The sequence below is a fragment of the Salvelinus sp. IW2-2015 genome, unplaced genomic scaffold, assembly GCF_002910315.2.
Source record: "Salvelinus sp. IW2-2015 unplaced genomic scaffold, ASM291031v2 Un_scaffold3955, whole genome shotgun sequence".
In the NCBI taxonomy this organism is placed as follows: domain Eukaryota; kingdom Metazoa; phylum Chordata; class Actinopteri; order Salmoniformes; family Salmonidae; genus Salvelinus; species Salvelinus sp. IW2-2015.
Genome location: NW_019945229.1, coordinates 43,205 through 49,143, shown reverse-complemented (window position 1 = coordinate 49,143; position 5,939 = coordinate 43,205).

The window sequence follows — 5,939 nt, the reverse complement described above, 5'->3', positions numbered from 1 at the left end:
TTTATTGTTCCTTTGTTTTGTCTTTAGTTAGTATGGTCGGGGCGTGAGTTGGGGTGGGCAGTCTATGTTATGTGTTTCTATGTTTAGGTTTGTCATTTGGCCTGATATGGTTCTCAATCAGAGGCAGGTGTTTTGCGTTGTCTCTGATTGGGAACCATATTTAGGTTGCCTGTTTTCACTGTTGGTTTGTGGGTGTTTGTTTCCTGTGTCTGTGTTCGTGCCACACGGGACTGTTTCGGGTTAGGTTACTTTGTTATTTTGTATATTTTGTCGTGTTCAGTGGATTATATTAAAACATGGACACTTACCACGCTGCACTTTGGTCCGATCCCTGCTACACCTCCTCTTCAGACGAAGAGGAGGACATCAGCCGTTACAATTTAGTTTTCATGCTAGTGAGGGCCGAGAATCTCGTCATCATGCAAGCGGTCAGACAAGTGAAAATGATGGTCAGTAAAATATTTTAGCTCGTCTCAATTCAAAATACGTGTCAATATTTTGCCCCTTGATAACCAGCACACTTTTGTATGTAAATGTGTTACATGGTCGCTGCCCATATCATTGCATAGTGCAGAAAATACACGAGAGTTCAGGGGCCTTGCTTTAACAAAGTTAACCATTTTCACTGTAGTGTCCAAAACGTCTTTCAAGCTGTCAGGCATTCCCTTGGCAGCAAGAGCCTCTCGGTGGATGCTGCAGTGTACCCAAGTGGTGTCGGGAGTAACTGCTTGCACGCGCGTTACCACTCCACTATGTCTCCCTGTCATGGCTTTAGCGCCGTCAGTACAGATACCAACATGAGCAGCAGCTACMTTTGGCTACATACGGACCGTTACCCGCGAGAGTGTAACGGTTAATGTGATTGGACGTTAATTATTTGACTAGGCTACRTGTATRTGACATTGTGTTGTTATTTCACTGAACACTAGATGGTTTAYTTTTATTTTTGGCAGTGAAACGAGGCAACTCAGGCGAGAAAAAAAKCTCACCCAAATGTATAGCCCCGTTGGGAAAACATAAATGGACTGTTTGAAAATGTGAAGATAAAAAAACGGTTAATGTGATTGGATGTTAATTATTTGACTAGGCTACCTGTATTTGACATTGTTCTTATTTCGCTGAACACTAGATAGTTTAATTATTTAATCAAATAAATGTGAATCATTTTTTTATTTGGCGTACTCCCGACCGCATTGTGCGTACCCCTGGGGTTTGGGAATAACTGGTCTACAGTCTCTGGGCCGTCCGGGGCCTACTACCAGCCTGATATCCATAGAAACAGACTCTAGGCTATATAGACAGTCATGTTTAGGTTTAATGATAGAGATGGCTGGAGGTGGAGTCTGTTGTCATGTTAGGTTTAATGATAGAGATGGCTGGAGGTGGAGTCTGTTGACGTCATCTTTCTAATATATTATCTCACGTGACTTCAAGCTTCCCCCGATGACACAGTATCCATAGTGACGGTTAGCCTAGTGTTGTGGTTAAGTAGCCTCGACAACAACAAAAAACAGGAATAAACTGAATTAAGTCTGGACTTTCCATGGTGATTATCTTTGTAATTAATTTTGGATTGAGGATCCAGAACGTAGCTGGGTGGACTGCTCCACAGAATGGCCTGGGACGTGGATGTATCTAAAACGTGAGACCGCTTTTGACGTCTGAAGACATCTGACACACGTTGTTTTTAGGGTGAACTGTCCCTTTTTAAGGGTTCTGTTTTTCACTACTCTGCGTTCCTACTTTTGGGAAGCAACAGCTCTCCATTAAAATGCTCAGTTATACCACAAGCTGGGGTTGGCTGTCTGTTTTACTGGTTTTACACTCATTCATTCAAGCAATAAAGTTAGGCGTTTAATCTAGGATAGATGAGACATGGTCTGAAGTAGCCTGAGAAAAGGAATTACTGTATAGTCTAAATCGTCAACTCCACCAAAGACTGTTTTAAAAGCAGGAAAGCATTAGTTATTCTGAAGCATTAGGGCTAAAAGCAGGCCTAGGCCTAAATTAGTTTGTCACATTTTTGCCTCAGTCGTCCCCGTTCCATGTCCCCCGTGTGAATTTGTTGTTTTTAATTCAGAGACATTCATCGCCTAAAACGTTCATCTCTGCCTGCTTACAAGAACCATTAGGCTACCATCCCCCCAAAAAACACAAATATCACATCATCATTAGATGACATTGGAGTTCAACGGGTAATTATGTTCATTTATACTGATGGCCTTGGAGCAGGATAGTTCATCTGGGGGAACTTGTCACCTAAATGTGTACCTCCAGTAAGAAAACGTTGTCTGTCAGACAGGACAGGAATGSTTTATTTAAAGCTAAGCTACATTCTGGGATTTAAAAAACAACAACAACAAAACAAAATGGAGGACCTCGCCACTTTGTTTTCTTAAGCAGTTGAGGGATGAGCCTCTGGGAACACTTCCCAGATCCCAGACTGTAGCTTTTAAAGGGACTGATATTACATTTAGTCCTTACCTTTATTATACCAACGTAGCCGAGCGTAATGATCCCGTATATAATTGTTTCACCCTAAATATTCCTTTGCCCTTTTAATTATGCAATAAAAATACACCATAACTTTAAACACCATGCGGTTTTATTTATATATATACATATGAATGAGAGAATATAGCCTTACTGAATATAGCCTTATTATTATTATTATTATTATATATATATATATATTATATATATGTATAAATAATATGGCTATATTCAGTATCACATTAAATCTAATTGTATTGGTCTCTGCGTACACATATTTTGCAGATGTTATCGCAGGTGTAGCAAAATGCTTATGTTCCTTCCTCCAACGGTGCAGTAGTAATACGTACAAATAATACACAATAATACACACAACTCAAACAAATTCAAGTCGCAGTACACGGGAGAACACAATTACACTAACATAACAGTATGATGCTGTATTTCCATTTCCCAAAGTAGAATACGTTTCTCCCAGTGTATAAATACCTTGAGCATGACATGAGTTATTCTGGAAGTGTGATGGTCAAGTCCCGTGATTATAATACGCRGTGGATTCTCTGTATAGAGCAGGAAGCTAGTTGCAGGAACACAGGAAGTTCCCTGATGGACTAATGGGGTATCTCTAAATAAACTAAACTCAAGCAGGATGACCTTTCAGTCACGGGTCATAGGCACGATGACAATACATTTACAATCCAGTCCAGACAAACCACATGCCCCTGCATAGACCTGCACTAGAACAGATGAACAGAACWCTCTATGTACAGAGCCTTTAAAAACGATTCATACCCCCTTGACTTTTTCCACYTTTTGTTGTGTTACAAAGTGGGAATATAATGGATTTAATTGTAATTTTCTGTCAACAATCTACACKAAATACTCTGTAATGTCAGTGGAAGAAAGATCTTACATATTTTTGGAATTGAATTTAAATCTTGATTAGATAAATATTCAACGCCCTGAGTSAATACATGTTAGAATCACCTTTGGCAAACGATTACAACACTGAGTCTTTCTGGGTAAGTCTCGAAGGTCATGTCCTACACTTGACACTTAACACGCTTCTCCTATCAGGTTACGAAGATCGCATTGATTAGACGGACCTAGAGACACGAACGTTGCTTTGTGGRCTGATTTTGTGTTCAGACCTGGTTTGCTACTTCAGGAGGTGGTCAGGGAGGCATTGTGTGCGGATTTCTCCTCATTCTGGACCAATCAGGCACACCAAAAGCGCATACAGGAAACGCAGTCAGCACTCCTCCCACAAGTCTCCAGAAAACGAGTGTTTTGGGACCCGAGACTTTTTCATTATCACTTTGGAGGAAATACATTCTTAGCGTGTGAAGAATTTGTTTGCTCATAAATGCTAATAATAAGAAGAAGAAAACAAAGGCACGAAATAGGCACCAGCTTCTCTTCCTGGTGTTTATTATGAATCCCCATTAGTTCCTGTCAGAGCAAGAAGCTACTCTTCTGGGGTTTCATTATGGAATCTCATAGTTCTGTCAAGGCAGAAGCTATCTTCCTGGGGTTTATTAATGGAACCCATTAGTTCCTGTCAAGGCACAGCTATCTTCCTGGGGTTTATTATGTGACCCTTTAGTCCTGTCAAGCAGCAGCTACTCTTCCTGGGGTTATTATGGATCCTCATTAGTTCCTGCAAGCAGAAGCTACTCTTCCTGGGGTTTATTATGATCCCCATTAGTTTCCTGCCAAGGCAGCAGCTACTCTTCCTGGGTTTATTATGGATCCTCATAGTTCCTGCCAAGGCAGCAGCTCTTTCCTGGGTTTATTATGGATCCCATTAGTTTCTGCAGGCACAGCTACTCTTCCTGGGGTTATTATGGATCCCCTTTAGTTCCTGCCACGGCAGCAGCTACTCTTCCTGGGGTTTATTGTGGATCCTCATTAGTTCCTGCCAAGGCAGCAGCTACTCTTCTTGGGGTCCAGCAAAATTAAGGCAGTTATACAATTTTAAAATATTACAATACATTCATTACAGAATTCACAACATCTGTGTGTGCCCTCAGGCCACTACTCCACTACCACATATCTACAACACAAAATCCATGTGAACATGTGTGTGTATAGTGTGTATGTTATCATGTGTGTGTATGCATGTGTCCGTGCCTATGTTTGTGTCTCTTCACAGTCCCCACTATTCCACGAGGTGTATTTTTTATGTTTTCTTTTATATCCGACTCTCTGCTTGCATCAGTTTCCTGATGTGGAATAGAGTCATGGCTCTATGTAGTACTGTGCGCCTCCCACAGTCCGTTCTGGACCTGGGGACTGTGAAGAGACCTCTGGTGGCACGTCTTGTGGGGTATTCATGGGTGTCTGAGCTGTGTGCTAGTTGTTTAAACAGACAGCTCGGTGCATTCGACATATCAATACCTCTCACAAATACAATAGTGTTGAAGTCAATCTCTCCTCCACTTTGAGCCAGAAGAGATTGACATGCGTATTAATGTTTGCTCTCTGTGTACATCCAACGGCCAATTGTGTTGCCCTGTTCTGAGCCAATTACAATTTCCCTAAGTCCTTCTTTGTGGCACCTGACCACACGACTGAACAGTAGTCCAGGAGCGACAAAACTAGGGCCTGTAGGACCTGCCTTGTTGATAGTGTTGTTAAGAAGGTAGAGCAGCGCTTTATTATGGACAGACTTCTCCCCATCTTAGCTACTGTTGTTTGTATATATTTTGATCATGAAAGTTTACAATCCTGGTTACTCCAAGCAGTTTAGTCACCTCAACTTGCTCAATTTCCATATTATTTATTACAAGATGTAGTTGAGGTTTAGGGTTTAGTGAATGATTTGTCCCAAATACAATGTTTTTAAATATTTAGGACTAACTTATTAATTTCCACCCATTCTGAAACTAACTGCAGATCTTTGTTAAGTGTTGCAGGCATTTCAGTTGCTGTAATAGCTGACGTGTATAGTGTTGACACACTGGCATTACATAGACACACTGGCATTACTCAAAGCCAGTGGAATGTCATTATTTTAAGATTGAAAGAAGTAAGGGGCCTAGACAGCTGCCCTGGGGAACTCCTGATTCTACATGGATTATGTTGGAGAGGCTTCCATTAAATAACACCCTCTGTGTTATGTTAGACAGGTAACTCTTTATCCACAATTTAGCAAGGGGTGTAAAGCCATAACACACACGTTTTTCCAGCAGCAGACTATGATCGATTATGTCAAAAGCCGCACAACAATACAACCCCCAAAATCGTTTTATCATGTAGAGCTTAGCTGGCATAGGCGGCGCGTGAGTTTCTAGTTTGGGGAAGATAATTTTCACCATAAAAATGCACCTTTATAACAAAGCATTACATGCGTAATTGCATTTGCGGTCACTTTTGAGAATGTTTTTTTTTTCCTGCTAATTGATTGCATTTTAGAGCATTCACACTTATAAAAGGGAAAGGGG